General features: G+C 38.2%; 1 protein-coding gene across 1 annotated transcript in view; it reads left to right on the top strand.

The window, feature by feature from the left end:
- Nucleotides 1-16,602, top strand: part of LOC103775577 (DNA polymerase alpha catalytic subunit-like) — a gene marked incomplete at its 5' end in the record, with an annotated part of 65,212 nt that overhangs the window by 4,645 nt on the left and 43,965 nt on the right. The window lies entirely within an intron of this gene.

Raw genomic sequence — 16,602 nt, 5'->3', positions numbered from 1 at the left:
TAACAGGACTCTGTCTGTATCTGTCTTGTTATCGGTATCATTATTACCGTAAGTTGGTAATTGTAATTAATTTGCTTCTGTCTTTTCTCATTTTTGGTTATAATTCAAAAGAAAGGATATTTTCCTGGTTTTTTTTTACATGTTTTTAAATTATTATTTCTCTTTGCTTTATATAATAACTCTCTGGAGGCTTGAAACAGCAGCCTTTCCTGGAGTTCAAATTCACAGTGGTCCATTGTGGAATATCAAATGAATACTGAATAATAGTTATTGATTTTTATTATTATTTTTAGAAATGGGAACATTTAACTTCATGCTTTGAAAAGTGGAATAAAATTCTAAATAATTTGCATGTAATTTTTTTCAAACCGTTAAGTACAAAGTGACTGAACGTGGATCCTGCCAGTTATGGCAGTCCCCCTTTTTAGAGTTTAAAAAGCTTAATATATGTGCATTCTTGCACATTCTACATCTCAAAGTACTTTAGACATAACAAATGGATTTACAAACTATATATAGGTTCACTTACTTTATCACTGAAGTGCAGCTACCTCAAGGATTGAACAGAGCAGCTGTTTAACAACCAAGGGAAACATTGCATGGCAGCTAGAGGCAAGAGCTAAAGAATACTATGTCAAGCTGCAAAGGCAGCCGGAGGCATTTGAGCACTTTGTAGGCTAGTAGAGTTTATTTGGACAGGACGCTTAGGTAAACCACCAAAACTTCACCAAAGGTGCCACCGGACCCTTAATGGTCATGCATCACCTTCATCTCATCTGAAAGATAATGCTTTAGTCACTTCCAGAGATGAGTCCAGCATGAGGAAGACTCACAGAATTGCTTTAGGCTTTTGGTAGATCTCTCTTGCAGAAACCAACTGTAATAGCACGGTAGAACTAGAAACAGTGGAACAAGGAGAGAAGTGCTAGTAGAGAAGAATAAACCTTCTAATAAGAATGGTTCCTTTGGAGTTGGCTGTTACACAGGAGGGTCTTTAATGAAGTGAAACAAAGTTCCTCCACTTTGGATTTCTTGTTGTGATGGTATGGATTATGACACTCCCTTCTAGAGCATAAGAAAGTGTTGAAAATTACAGAAGCTATGGAACAGGATTTGTTAAAGCTATGTTCCAGGAGATAAACAGTGGTGATAACAGATTTTATCATCTATGAGACAGTTTTTTTCAGTCTTATTTTTAATTTGCAGAAAAGTTTTGAAAAGGTTATGCTAGGACAGTTATGGTGCTACATGAAACCTTCAGGGTAATTTGACCTGAAGAATGGGTTATCTTCTTCCAACCTAAAGGATTCTGTGATTCTTTAATCACCTGGTGCTGAACAAAACTGCAATATTTGGGTTCTGTCTCATAAAACTTAAACTCTTTTTGAGACTTCGCACAACCCTACAAAAAATACTTTTAAGTTCCTTGATAGCACTGTGATGAGATACTTGGGGAAAATGCTTTTCTGTTCCATAAGTTATCTCATGAAGAATATCAAAGTCATAGAATCAAGGAATGATTTGGGTTGGAAGGGACATTAAAGATCATCTAGTTCCAAGCACCCCCATCATGAGCAGGAACATGTCCCACTAGACCAGATTGCTCAAAGGCCCATCCAATGTGGTCTTAACACCTCTGGTGATGGAGCACCCACAACTTCCCTGGGCAACCTGTTCCAGTGTCTCACCACCCTCATAGTGAAGAACTTCTTCCTTACATCTAGTCTAAATCTACCCTCTTCCAGTTTGAGCCTGTCACCCATTGTCCTATCACTACAAGCCCTGGTGAAAGGTGTCTCCCCAGCTTCCTTACAGGCCCTCTTCAGATACTGGAAGGCCAAAATTACATATCTCGGGAGCTGACTCTTCAGGCCAAACAGCTCCAACTCTCTCAGTCCGTCTTCACAGGGGAGATGTTCCGGCCCTCTGATCATCTTTGTGGCCCTCCTCTGGACCCACTCCAACAGGTCCCTGTCCTTCTGTTGTTTGTGAGCTGGATGGATTGACAGAAGTACTTAAATTTATTGCTAGAAGAGGCATATATGGACTTGGTTAGTCAATTTTCATGATCTAGATGATTTGTTGAATGTCATGCTTCTGAATACTTAGGTAGCTGAAATTTTAAACAGTTTTCAGTACTTCCACATGGATATGAAAATGTTACTGTTTTCTCAGTGTTTTATTTTATCATTCTTCAGTGCTCTAACCCTGGTGATTAGATTTTTGCATGGATGATCTTGTTAAGACAGCTCAGAGGCTCCAGCTAGCACATGATTTAGAGGGGTACTGCATGATGAGGATGGGAAGGCTAGCGTGCTCTTCCCCTTGCTGAAAACCACTCAAAATTCCTCACCTAACAAAAGAGTCTACTGGCACGGACAGTAAGCAGTATGAGGTTTGGCTGCTTTCCTGCTGCCACACAAGGCTGTTACTTAACCTAATTTATGGCTTCCAGTCAGCTTTCAGCCTCGTTTGTCGTTCAGCCTCATTCCTCATCCCGATTGCAGAAATATATAGAAGCGCCAAACAATGACCTAGCTATGATAAAAATGAATTTTCTGCATGAGACAGCTCCTCTGATTAACTGTACTGTATGTACTAAGTTTTTAATTGTTGGCCACACAAATATTTTTTTAAAAAATCCATTCCTCCCCCGACTTTTTAAAAAAAAAAAAAATAAATTTTTAACTTGCAGTGCTTCTTTGTACTTATATAAATCTTAACAAGAGAACGGACACTTCTTGTCTGAATACATCCACCCTACCAAAAATTATTGATGACTTAATGTAGATAATATAATCTGGAAGTCCTGTGAAGAAATGATGTATTAAAGATAACAGTCTTTCAACAGACAGTTTCCATTGCAGACCTATACAGTGGAGTGAAGATAAAACTGAGTGGGATATATAAGTTTAGTGAATAAAAGATGAAAGGTTATAATGAAAAGACAATGAAAAAAATGTCTTTTTTAAAAGCTGGAAGAATGAGGGAATTACTAAACTTTCCCAAATGGCTGTATTTGGCTGTATTGAACTTCACATATATGTACTCTTACTAGCAAGGGTCTTGTCTTTATCAGAAAGATGAAGAACCATAAAGAGCTTTCTTCTGGATAGTGTGGTGGTGCTATTTATTCTAATGTCCGTGTTGGCAATATATGACAAAGTCTACAGTTTTTCCCTTTGACTAGAATTTCAGCAGACATCAGATCCTTCCGTTAGGAGTGTTATAACTGATGAAGTTCACATCTCTGAACGGAAACTGGTGTTTTTGAGAGCAGTACCACAGTTTTATCTGAGCTGTCCAGTTTGATCACGTGTTTTTATAAGCATTGCACTGTGATCAGGAACTATTTGTCAGAAGTTCAACTTCAGATGTCACTAGTTCTAGCTGAAACTTTTCTGAAATGTCTGTTCCATTACAGAAATTCTCTGTTCCCCTCTTTCCTGTTGTTTTGGTGTATTGGGTGTACCTGGCAAGGTTTTGTTAGCAGCGGGAGCTACAGGACTGGCTTCTGTGAGAAGCTGCTAGAAGCTTCCCCTGTGTCTGACAGAGCCAATGCCACTTGACTTCAAGATGGACCTGCCACTGGCCAAGGCTGAACACATCAGTGACAGTGGTAGCACCTCTGTGGTGATAATGTGTGTGATATCACACATTTAAGAAGGGGGAAAAGTAAAAGCACAGCAGCAATTGCAGCTGGAGAGTGAGAACATGTGAGAGAAACAACTCTAGGGACACCGTGGTCAGTGAAGGAGGAGGAGGAGGAGGTGCTCTTGGTGCCAGAGTAGAGATTCCCCTGCAGCCTGTGGTGAAGACCCTGTAAAGCCAGCTTACAGTCCATGGAGGTTAATGGTAGGACAGACCCCACACTGGAGTAGAGGAAGAGTTTGGGGACTTCAACCCCTGCAGAGGAAGGAGCAGCAGAAACAAGGTGTGATGAACTGACCATGTTCCCTGTTCCCTGTCCCTCTGTGCTGCTGAGGGGGAAGAGATAGAGAAAATCAAGAATCAAGTTAATCCTGGGAAGAACAGAGTGGTGGGGGGAAGGTGTTTTTAATACTCTGATTTGATTGGTAATAAAATTATTTTTTTCCCTGAGTCAAGTTTGGTTTGCTCTTGGTAGTAATTTCTGAGTTATCTCCCTGTCCTTATCTCAACCCACAAGCTTTTCATGATATTTTTCTCCCCTCTGTCCCTAGAGGGTAGTGATGGAGTGGCTTTGGTGAGCATCTGGCATCCAGCTAGGATCAACGCACCATGTGCAGGTTGTCTTTTTATGGCAGTGCTGTAACTACAATTACTGGCATACAGGAGAGGAGAGGAAGTCTTTTTCTACCCGTGGATGCAGTACTCTTCCCTAATTTATCTGCTAAATGGATTCCCACATTTGAAACATGTACATGAGTGCATAGCTTGAAGGTTTGCGTAGCTTTATACTGCAGTACCCATGTGTTCTGCCTGATCACTACAAAGGAGTGTTATGTTTCTTATAAGGTTTCTTAACCCTTTCAATGACTTTTTAAAGTAAGGTTTGTCTTGTATCATTGTACTTCTCATTAAGGCATCCCAAGTTCAGAACAGGAAATGTGATATTCATTGATTACACGTTTTAACTTCCATTAGAGGGATATCAAGTCCAGTATTCAAAGTATTTAATCCCATTTCATATCAGATATGTTGAACTTCTCAGGAAAGTTAAGTATCTTTCTAATGAAAAGCTACTACTTATAAATTGTTAGAGTGCTACTGTGAGACAAAAGTGTTTCATGTCACAACCAGCTGCTCTTCTTTTGTCCTAGAGACAAAATATCCCTTGCACTTGGAGGAAGTCATGCTATTAATAAATATACCACATTCCTCTTCCAGCTTACCCTCCAGAGTTCACTCAGAAACGTGACAAAGTAGATGCATGGTTTTCCTGTGAGGCTTGCCATCACGTAGCACTGCTTCTGAACTCCTACAGATTTTTTCAGAAAGACCTTTTATCACAACCTGTCTTGTTTTGCCAGTTTGCACCCTCAGAAAAGACTTGTTGTCTTTTGTTTGGTAAAATAGTGTATTTAATTTTTAAAGAAATACCTGGTCTGCTTTAAAGCCAGGGCAAAGAAGCAGCATGCAATTTGTCCATCTGTGTTATTTTAAAGAACTTGTTGTAAAGTTTGAAAGAACTTTTGCAAACTTTTTTTCTGTTTGCAGAAGCAGAGGCAGAAAGCAGATCTTCTTTGTCTTTGGATTGGACTAGATGACCTTTGGAGGTCCCTTCCAGCCCAGACATTCTATGATTCTATGATAGACATTCTATGATAATACCTAAATACCAACAGTTCCTTTTCTGCTAGAGAATGGAACTATGGAAAGATCGCTTTTTGTCACTTCTGTGAGCATGTAGCTTTTCACATTTGTACCTGGGTTCAACAGTGTTCGTTCATGAAAATGAGTGACTTAGAGCATTCACTTCATGTTATTAGAGCATAGTTTTTTAATTGATAAGTGTGTTTACTTTTTCATGTGTTACTAAGTTGCTTCAGTAGCTTGGACATAACTTGTTTAAACAATTTTTTTGAAGCTCTTGAGAATCTTCAGAATAACCTTCCAGACTGCGGTATGCTTTTTTCCTAAACTTTATTCAGCACCTCTTGAGTGAAAATTCACTGGGGAGTGGTGAGGGAGGTGTCTGACCTACACTTTGTCTCCTGGAGTGTACACACACTATTGACCTTGCTCATCAGAGTGGCTGGCAATCAAAACCTAAAGGTTTTAATCTTTGCCTGTTCTTGGACTAGTTCCTTTTCTTTGTGGATAATCGTGGGGTTGGTGTCTTTTTGTCTGTTTTGACTTGCCAGTTGAAGGATGCAGGACAGAATCTCTGGGTTTGTAAACCAGTCCGTAGAATTGACAACGATAACAATCAATTTTAAACATGCATCATCTGGTGAAACTTGTGTCACCCAGAACACTGTTATACTGGTAGACAATGCCAAGAGGAAACAACCTCAAGTTGTGCCAGGAAGGTTTAGGTTGGATATTAGGAAGAATTTCTTCACAGACAGAAAGGGCTATCAAGCATTGGAACAGACTGGCTGGGGAAATGGTGGAGCCACCATCTCTGGAGGTATTTCAAAGACATGTAAGTTTGTTGCTTAGGGATATGGGTTAATGGTGACCTGGTACTGCTGGGTTGATGGTTGGACTTGATGATCTTAAAGGTCTCTTCCAACCAAAACAATTTTATGATTCTATGTATGTAGAGAACATGTCATTGAAAAATAAAATGCATCAAAATTAGTGTAGCCACCATTGCCAATGCCACTTTTGGTGCTGAAGAATCCATTTTGAGTTGTTGAGGAAACTGAAAGTAACCTGTTTTGCCCAGAGAGGAAAGCATATGGGGATAAATCCTGCATGACATTGACTATTTGTGGAAGGAGCAGATGGCAGCATAATAAGCTGTTGGAATTGTGTCTGGTACCTAAAGTGCTGCCATTGATTTCAACCCTAGGGCAGTAGATAAAGTTGCTTTATAAATCATTGACAAGTGCCTCTTTACAGAACTGTCTTAACATTTTGGTGCCGCCCACAGAAAAGATGCTGTCCTTTGCTTTGTCATCTTCATAACGTGACTTTTTTTTAGCATTTAGTAGGGAACCATTCTGTTAAAGGTGAGGGAGCTGCTTCAGAAACACGAGATCAAGACTTACATTGATCATGTGCACTGCTACAGGTAGATAGATGCTACTATAACCAGTTTGGGACAGTTCAACCAAAAGGGAGGAATAAAAATCTCATTTAACAGAGAAGTCACCTGTTTGCATCGTGGCTTCAGAGTAAGTTAAGCAATTTAATGTATGGAAAGCCGGTTTGCCTTTCCAGCTGAAGCAGTAATCTTGTATAGTGTGAGAAGTTTCAGGAGTTGCTTTTTTATATTGTTGTGACATAGAGACGAGGGCTTTAGTCAATCTCCAACAATGCTGATCTTCTAATTGTAAAATGTTTTAGAGCACATTGATGAGAAGCTAAAGCATTTTAATATCTCAGCCTAGTGTCCTTATTGTCTTAACTTTTAAGAAAAATTAAGATCCATAAGAAGACACATTGAATCCTTTAGAATTTACTGAAGTGCCAGATTTGCTTTGGGCAAAATAATGTCCTCTGCAGCAGATATATACCTTGCTTCAGATTATTTTAACTACTTGAGCTCAAACAATAGTTCATTAAAAGTGGAGAAACTAGGAGTTGAAGACAGAAACCTTTTAGCTTTTCAAACTTTTTACTCTTGCTAAAACCTAGAATTGAGGGAATGAATCCTGAAGTCTTAAGAAACATGAATGTGGTAATCCAAAGCAATATGTTTAGTTCCCTCTCTGTAAATTACATTTGTTGTTCTTGTTGTTTCCCTGTATGTGCTTTTCCATCTAAAACATATTTAGGTAAGCTTATTTGCTTGTGTATCCAGCCTATTTGTAATGTTGTGTATTTACTGATAAACCCAATTTAAAATGCTGTAGTTGTGCTTGTTGAATGATCAGTTAAAGATCAAGATTCAGTTGAAAATATGCTTTTACAAATATTAGTAAATTATTTGGCAGAAAAGAAACACGACATTATCCATTTCTTAACAAAACTGTAATTTAACTAAATATGTATAAATCAAGTTGCTTACACAGGTTGCACTTCTATAGTGTATGTTTCTGGACAGGTAACAAGTGCCAAAAGTTTGTTTAAAGTTTATCAGTCACTGGGAAAAGATTTTATTTATAAGAAAGTAAATAAAAAACAAGGTTGCAAATAGAGAGCTAGATGAAAATAATTTATGTAAACGAATATCTTCCAAGCTGAAACTTGTTACCTCTACTACAGTCTAGATTGTGAGAATGGGACTTGTTCTACCAACTTTTTTCTGTTGTTACCCATAGCATCCTGCATGTGAACATCAGAAGTGACATCCCCTATTTTCTCAAGCAGACAGAAGACTCAAAGTGTGCCTCAAATAGGACAGTGAGCAAAAACCTTTTGCTCTTCAGTGGCGATACACAACCATTCTTGAATATGTCAGCAGATTGCATGAAGTGGTAAAAAAGTGGCTTTATATGTAGTCTGCAGAGGCCTGGAGGAGATGTCTAGTAGCCTCAGACCTCTAGTAACAGCCTCTCTCTCTTTGCCGTGAAATGAGACTGCAGCTGATAGATGGCTGATTGGCAGCTCTGCTCTGGGAGTAACCTTATGTAGATTCTTTCCCTTCAGGCAGAATCTACTCCTAGTAAGGTGGTTTTATATAATCTTCTTGCCTGGGCCCCACTTTATTTGTTTTCTGTGGGTCCCAAGAAATAAGTATGGCTTACATTCTGCATGAGGAGCAATTCTTCATGAGAAAAGGTAGAGGTTTTGTATGCAGATTTCAGCTCTACAGGGTCCTAATTGTTAGATTCTTTCAATTGTAGTAACACGTTTTTTGTAAGGTATATTTCCTGGATATTTACAGTTCAATTTTTGTTTGTTAGAAAGAACATCATAATTTTAGATGTTTTATGTAAATACAGGAAATTACTTGAACAGTAAAACAATTCAGTGACAAGAGTTCTTCTGTGTGTGGTTATTTTTTCTAGTCTGAGTAAGCAGATGATCTGTAGTTAACTGCTACACAGATATCTGTAGTTAACTGCTACGAGTGCTCCTCATTCAATGAGTAGATCCATCAGTTCTCTAGAAGGAGACAGCTCTGGAGCTGTACTAACTTGGTCTGTAACACTTAAGATGGGTGGGGAATCCTTGCTCATGGTACTTTATTGCCAGAGCAGAAAAACAGCTTTGCTATACAGAGGTTTTAAATTTTCATCTTATTTCACCAAGCCTTTTCTGTTAACTGGTTTTTAGCCCAGCTTGTCAAGGGTCAGGTGATTCTAGAAAAAGAGAAATGTGTGACTTACTTTGAAAGGGCTTGGTTTTTTCCTAAAAATGTAAATATGTTAGGGTTTTTTTTAAAATTAGATTTGTCTAGTACTCAGGTAGAGGATATGTTTTAGGTGCATATCTACGTGGATGCTTATTTAAAGCACCTATTTTTGGAAGTGTGCAGATATTCTTGATCAGAGGCTCTTAAAATACAGTTGATTTGGTGCTTCCCCAGAGTACTGGTCAATGCTTTTTGGCAGATTCAGTTTTGTATTTTCGTTTGTATGTGCTTCTGAGTGAGTCCAGTTCCACAGTGATGTCATATCTTTTATCAGCTGTCCAGCAGAGCTCATTAGTTTGGTGTAAAAAAAACCTCAAATCTTAACCTTTATGCTGTAGAGGATAGTTTTGAGACTTTACATACAATCTCCATCCTAATGTATATCAGTGTAGGATGGATCTTCATGCTCCAGACTGTCAGCCTGCAAATTCCTCAGTTATACAGTGATACTGCTTTCAGAGGAAGAATATGAATACTCAGAAACCTCTCAAGATCCGTGAGGCACATTGCAGGTGAAATGATTTTTTTTTTTGAAATATATTTTGTTCATCTGATTTAGAATGCAAAGTGTTGAATTATTTTGGGTAAAACTAAAAGTCTTCTACCTTCTTCTCCTATTGCACTGACAATACCAGTGTCGAGTATGTTCTTGCCAGAAATCTAAGATGGCAGGTGTTTGTAAGCATAAGCCGGTGAGTGGCCATCGTGTATGTTTCATAGGTTGAGAGGCTTTAAAACAACATGAGGGCTGTGTTGCAGCTTGAAAACCTGATAGGATGTTGCATGCTTATTCTGGGGGGATGCTTAGGACTGCTGAAGTGCCATCAGATCCACCCTGCCAGTACAAACGGACCAGGCACGTTATCTCCTGAGCCATGCCCCATCGCTCTCTCAGGTAGTCTGTCATGGCCCAAAACTCCATCGGCAAACATTCAAAATTTAGTAATGTGGACAGTAACAGTTTAGCACTTGAGCTTGCTTGTCAGACCTGTGTTGTTTAGCAGAAAAAACTGACCAAAGGGACCACTGTGCCATTTCTGAATATGGGAGTTAACCACCTCCTGTGAAACTGTTTACTGATCTAATAAACTTTCTGTATAAAACCCAGCTATTTATTAATTTCACTATTCCTTTTGAGGGCTATTTCTGGACTTTTCTTAGAATCTGGAATAACGTTTCTATAAATTACTGATCTTTTTATTTTAAAACTTCCAATTTATTGTTTGCTGTTGTATTTTTATTAAAATGTGTGTGATCATATGTATGGGCAGGTATACATTAAGTGTGGTGCGTAGACATGTATACATACACATGTACACACATATATATTACATCTTTAGAGCTAATTTCAGTACAGTTAGTCATCGATGGGTGATACCTCAGAACAGATAGTGTCTGGACTTGTTCCAGACTCAGTCACAAGTTCTGTGCACTTGTCTTTTGTATAATTGTATTAAACACTGCTAATATCAAAAATTAGTCATAAACATCTCAATGTTGAAAATTTCGGAGTAAAGAACACTTCACAATGACATGTATATGGAGGGTATGTGAGACAAGTGATTGCCTCACCCCAAAAAAGAGTGATCCTTAGTTAAGACTTGTGTTCTGACTGCCAGGTCTTAGTGCACTGCTCAGATGAGCTTGAATACTGGGTGGAAGGTGAACTCAAAGCTTAAAAGCAGGGGAACATACTGTCTTCTCTTGCTAGCAGTCATCCAGCTTAATTCACATCAGCTGCAGTACAGTTTGCTGTTTCACCTTATGCTAGCTGTTGATTACACAGGGAGGCAGTTAGATTTTGGGGGTTAGTCTTCTACCAGATTTAGAGAAGAGGCGAGTAATTTTTCCTAGTTTAGTGGGTTGAATTTGGTTTATGACATGCTCAGATGAGCAGTGGAGCACACACAGGACCAGGAATATGGGAGAGGGTTGCATACATATCATTAAAATGAGAAACTGTTTGTTAAGCACAGATGACATTCAGTCTTTTTGTCTAAAAAACAACACATCTTCAAGGAAGAGGAACATGTGTTTGCTTATGCTTCCAGCTTTGAGTAGAGGTGATACACCACTGTTAGGGGTCCAACAGCTTCACCCCTCCATTTCTCCTGGTATGGAGGTAACGTAAGTATGGCTTGATCTGCTGGCACTTGGCTGTTCATCTTGTGTCTGTGCTGTATGCCTTGAGGTGTCCTCTTAGGAATCCTCAAAGCCAAACAGTTCCAGCTTGGGACTCTCCTCCTAAATCTTGTTAATAGCCAGCTTTATTTTCTTTCTTTGTTTTATTAATGAAAATGTTTAGTAATAGTATTGTCAGGAGAGTACCTAGAGGTATTACGTTAACACCCTTATTCAGTCTGCTGTTCCTTGTCAGCAGGTGTCATCATCTATTCTTCACCCAGTTCCCCACCCACTTTCCTGTTCTTTTGCTGGCATTGCAGTCCAGAGTTGAATTTTATCATTAGATCCTCTGTAATGTTCTCACTAATTGCTAAACAGGACTTAAACCAGCAAAATTTCTTGTAATTTCAGTTACTTAGTGGAGAAGAAAAAAAAAAAAAAAACAAAAAAAAAACCCAAATCTCATAATGTACAAGAATATTCAGTCCTCTGCTGTGCTGCTTTTTTCTTCCCATTAACCTCTGGATGTATATGGAAGAACCTCTTCTTTCATCATACAGTCCAAATTAACATAAGTACTAGAGAAAATTTTATCATATCCAAGCCCTGCAACACCTATTTCAGTTTCCTTTTACTTCTTTAGCAGACATTCCGATTCATAATCACTAAAAACCCCAATATTGATTGAGGGGCTGGACAGTTTGGAGAGTTAAGAAGCAAGCCACACACACACCCCCACGCCTCCCCATTTAGTTTATAGCCAGTGCTGCTGTCAGGAAAGATGGTGACCAACCATCTCATGTTTTTAATGGAACTGGGTGTAAGTTTTCAAAAACTGATTGCATGCTAAAGCATAAAAGCTGCAATTTAGATGCACTTTTAGTTCACCTTTTTTTGTTTTATGTCAAGTAGTTATTTTAGCTGCACAGTTTATTTCAGCCTATTCAACACAGACCAGCACTGTGTTTTAACTAGGTTTTGTGATGCACAAGAAGACCAGACTTCAGTATGCATCAGCATTGGCATGAGGTGAGGGGTACACACGCTTGAGTGTGTCACACTTCACAAGCTCTTTTTGTGCAGGAGTGGCTGCCTTCCTAATCTGGTGGTGAAAGGGGCTGGGCTGTGTGAACCTCTTGCCATGCAACCACCCTGGTTTTACAAAAGAATATGTGAGGTGTGTAAAACATGGTCTTACACTTCAGTTTATTGTCACGAAGTCAGTGTAGCGTGGATAGCATTTGGATATGTAAACAGCCACAAAGCTGAGCTATGCCCTCTTTTTATAAATAGAAAATGCTGCACATAAGACAGAGGGTGGAAAATGTGTACAGTCTATACAATCTTCCAGTGGTAGATTGAGACCAGTGGCACTTCCCCGAAAAAATAAATTACCCGAAATTTGCAGCACATTCATATTCAATTTCATCACAGCAGATGCTCATTAGTATGTTGTTATTAATTGGTATTCACTTTAGGTTTTGTTTAAAATGAAGATAATAATTAGGTTTTAATTACTGCATCTTTCTAAGGGGAGGAGGGAGGAGGAAATGCCTCTCAAAGCACTGAAGTATTTCCTGTATGCTTTGCTTCGTTACATCTGAGCCTTGGAAGAGTCTCTGAGTTTTTCTGCCAAGAGACTGCTTTTCTATTTCTTTTTCTTTCTTTCCTGTTCTTAAAGTATTAAGAACTAGTTCTAAAGGATTTATTTGATGGACATGCTGAATCATATCACAGTAGTAAGAGCCACTGTTCTTTCTAATCAAATTACCGAAAAGGCTTTTTGCAAAAGTAACTCTCAAGCAGCTGATTAATGAAGTGGTGCCACTGTTTTGTATTATAATTAATTGAAGTAATACAAATAACTTCTGTAGCCTGTGGAAATTCTCTCCTTTGCAAAGCAGTCTAGTACAGTTAGCAACTAGAAGAGGTTTTTGTGGGTTTTTCTATTTCTTGTTGGTTTCATTATCTGTAATTTCATAGGTGACACAACAGAAAACAGTAAATGACACAGAATACAAAATAACACCACCACAGAGGGCTTGAAGAAATGGGAGAGTCAGGTGCAGAAGAAAGCAAAAGGGTAGACAAAAATGAGAATGCAGGAAAGGTGTAAAGGGTCATGAGTGTTGTGGAACTCATAAAGGAGTATAGCAATTAGGGAGATGCCAAAGAGTGAAAGACTTCAACCTACTGTAGATGAGTATATGAGTAATCTTGAAAGCATTGAAAAAGCATTGACCATCACATCCCACTTCGATTAATATAGGATTTCACAACAGTTCAAAGAAAATTAATCTAAGTAGAGACATTTACTTTTCTGGCCTGTTCAAATGTACACTTTCCAGTTACAGAGATTTTACATGCTGCTTAAAGGGTGTTTAATAGACTAGGACTGGATCTAGTTTAGTAAAACATCAGAACTAGAATCATTAGTTCAGTCTTCCACTACCTTACTGTGATGAGTTTCAATCAACTTCTTCCTTGTGTTTATTTTTCCCTTTTTCCTTTCCTCAGACCTTTGTTACCTGGATTCTCTAGGTCACCACGCAGCTGTTAGGTACTGAATGGATTTTAAAGGTTGATATTTTAGCCACATCTAACAGGACAGAGAATAATGAGGTATATAAACTGAAGTTCCTTGGGATGTAATCTAAAAGCGTTAGCATTAAGGGAGAGACCACCTAATTTCAACACCTACATGCAGCTGCCACCAACCTTTCTTCCATGAAAGAAAAGCTGGTGGGAGATAGGGCGTCTTGAGTGCTCAGGCAATGTGTTTAGGGCAGGAAGATGCTCAGCAGTGGTTAAATCTTTCCATGTCCCCTTACTTTCAGGGAGCTAAGCTTCAGCATTTCTAAAAAAAAAAGAGGAAGAAAAGTGGACACTGGCAATTTTTCTTCATTCTTTATGGAAGATTAAGAAAACCAAATTCGATTCTCTGTCTGAAGGGTTGCAAACCAGTGACTACTCTGTTACAGAGTGAGTGAGTTGGGACCATTCTCCACTTGAAATTTTGCTTTGGTGGAAAAAACTCATTATGGGTTGCTGGGCCAGAGAGGTGGAATGAGTGCACAAGGGTTTCCTTGCTCCAGACTTGAATTTTTAGGTGTCTGTGGAAGAGAAGAAGAGGTGATGCTACCCCTTCAGTCCAGTGTGTTTTTGAAACATGAACAACTGTAGGGACAAGACAAATAAGCTAGTCATTGCAGTCCAGCAGGGTGGACTTGGGCACGTGTGGAGGCACAGCAGGCAATCCAGAAATACGAATGCATTGTGTCTGTGAAGTCTCCTTTCCTCATGCACATTCTAGGGAGAGTTCCCCAGCACGTGTGAGGTTATTTTCTCTTCATGGCTGAGCATTTTGTACTCTAGTGTTTGTGCTTAGTCATGGGAAAATTTGCTTTTCCAGTGTTTGTAGTTCACTGGTTCTGCTAAGAACACACCATCAGTTGCCTATGACATAATCCATGTGATCTTAAAATCTTCCTGGAAAGGCAGATCGGAGATTTCCAGTTGGCCCCTTGATACTATAGGGAACAGTTCTACAACCATACTAAACCTAGATATCCTGAAATTAATGTGATTTTTGGCCAAGTCCCATGGATTGTTATTGTTACATCTATTATTTTTATATTAACAGCTTAATTTTTCTCTCAAAGGAGTGAATAACCGTGCTGAATGCAAACTGTATACCGTTGGTTCCTTCATCTGTTTATTGATGTTTCATATTGCTTTTCAAAAAAAAAAAAAAAAAGTTGGGTTGCATGGAAAGATGAAAGAACAAAGTGTTCTTTCCATGAATGGAAGCTGTCTAAGAAGCAGATTTACCTGCTGAAGAAAGTTCTTAATGAAATCAAGAAATTTAATATCATGGAACAAAAAAGAACTTCAAAATAGTTTTATTTTCAAGTATTCAGCCTTCAGTTTTTCATGGGAAGAAAGAATGCATAAATGCTTATATAAATTTCGCCCAGGTTCCTACCATAATGTTAAGGGTGGCAGGTTTTCTTTACTCAAAAAAGTCATCATTATCAGTAAAATATTACTGGGGTTTGAAGTTTTAGGGATTGGGCTTTTTTCTTTTATTTATTTTTAAACATACAGGTTATCAGAAATGAGGGAAATATAAAAAGTGATGATATAAGTAATTTCTGAAGGCCTTTTAAATTTAGGGTACCTCTTCCTTGGATTCATAAGTGTGCCATAATATTTGTTCTTAATCGTATTAATATCTTCAAACTCTTTTGTTTTCCACCAATTACTAATTGCAAGATATGGTAGGAAGATAAGGGGAAGGAGATACTAGTGCATTATCAGTTTATAAAAAAAATTGTGTTTATATACATATATCTATCTGTCTGTATGTGCACGTATACATTTTTACATACTGATTTTTGTATTTTCTTTATCCATTTAAGCAGTGACTTTCAATTAGCCTGGCTACTAATATCAGGTCACTAAACTCTATAGCTGATGCTTTACTCTTTCATGTGGGTTGTCATTCGTTTGCTTCAGTTGGCTGGCAAAGGTTGTTGTATATCCATTACCAGCAACACAGCACTTTGCATTTCTGAATTGACAAGCAGCTATATTGACCTAGCGCTTATTATGGGTCAACAGCTGCGTTAACCGACGGAAGGACTGAGGGGCAATTAAAATGAATTGGCAAAAATATATCTTCCTAATTTACTCCAATTTGTTATTTATGCTAACATTGTATGGCTTCTATGGTGACACTAAACAGAATGGACCCAATAATGGCAATTAACATAAAAATATAATGGCTAATCAAATTGACAGCAACTGTTTCTCATCATCTCGACACACAATACATTATCAAAACAAACTATTATGAAGGAGGTAATTTCAGTGTTCTATTCAACCTGCTTCATGTGTGCAGTCAGGGAGATGTGTACCAGCAATTACAGCTGAATCTAAAAAACTAAACAAATAACTTAATCGCCGTCGTCCTCCTTTTTTCTTCTTCAGGAAGCAGTAATCAGGATTTACTAAAAATAACTGGTGTATAATAGTATAATGATGATGCATATCGTAGAATAGCTAACAAGGAATAAAATAAGCTTCTGTGTGCCTTTTTTGTAAAATAGGTTCACATGAAGTGGAAAAAAGTATGCTGTTAAAATATATGAAAAATAACTAAGCAGTTGTAATAGTTGTCAAATGTCTCAACATGAGTAATAGTTATAGATACTTTATAACACGTCAGTAGAAGTGTAGAATTAACTGAATTAAATAACAAAACTTGGAATGATTGGGTAGGAGAGGGAAAAGCTAAGTTAAAGCAGAATGCTAGTAAGCCGAAATAGTTTACCAGTTCCTCTTCCACTGCATTTTCAGGGTCATTTCTTTTGGTATACTGAGTCACAGTTTTATGTTGGTCTCACTACGTTCTTCATTGGTTTTATAGCTCCTCAAGAAAATCTTCAAGAGTTTGTACATATCTACATGTGTACTCTCAGTGTATTAAAGTGAATACTACTTCCACATTTGATGCTTATAAA

Source organism: Merops nubicus, unplaced genomic scaffold, assembly GCF_000691845.1.
Source record: "Merops nubicus isolate BGI_N331 unplaced genomic scaffold, ASM69184v1 scaffold4436, whole genome shotgun sequence".
NCBI lineage: Eukaryota > Metazoa > Chordata > Aves > Coraciiformes > Meropidae > Merops > Merops nubicus.
The sequence above is the reverse complement of the archived record's forward strand: the minus strand, read 5'-3'. Positions and strand labels throughout refer to the sequence as shown.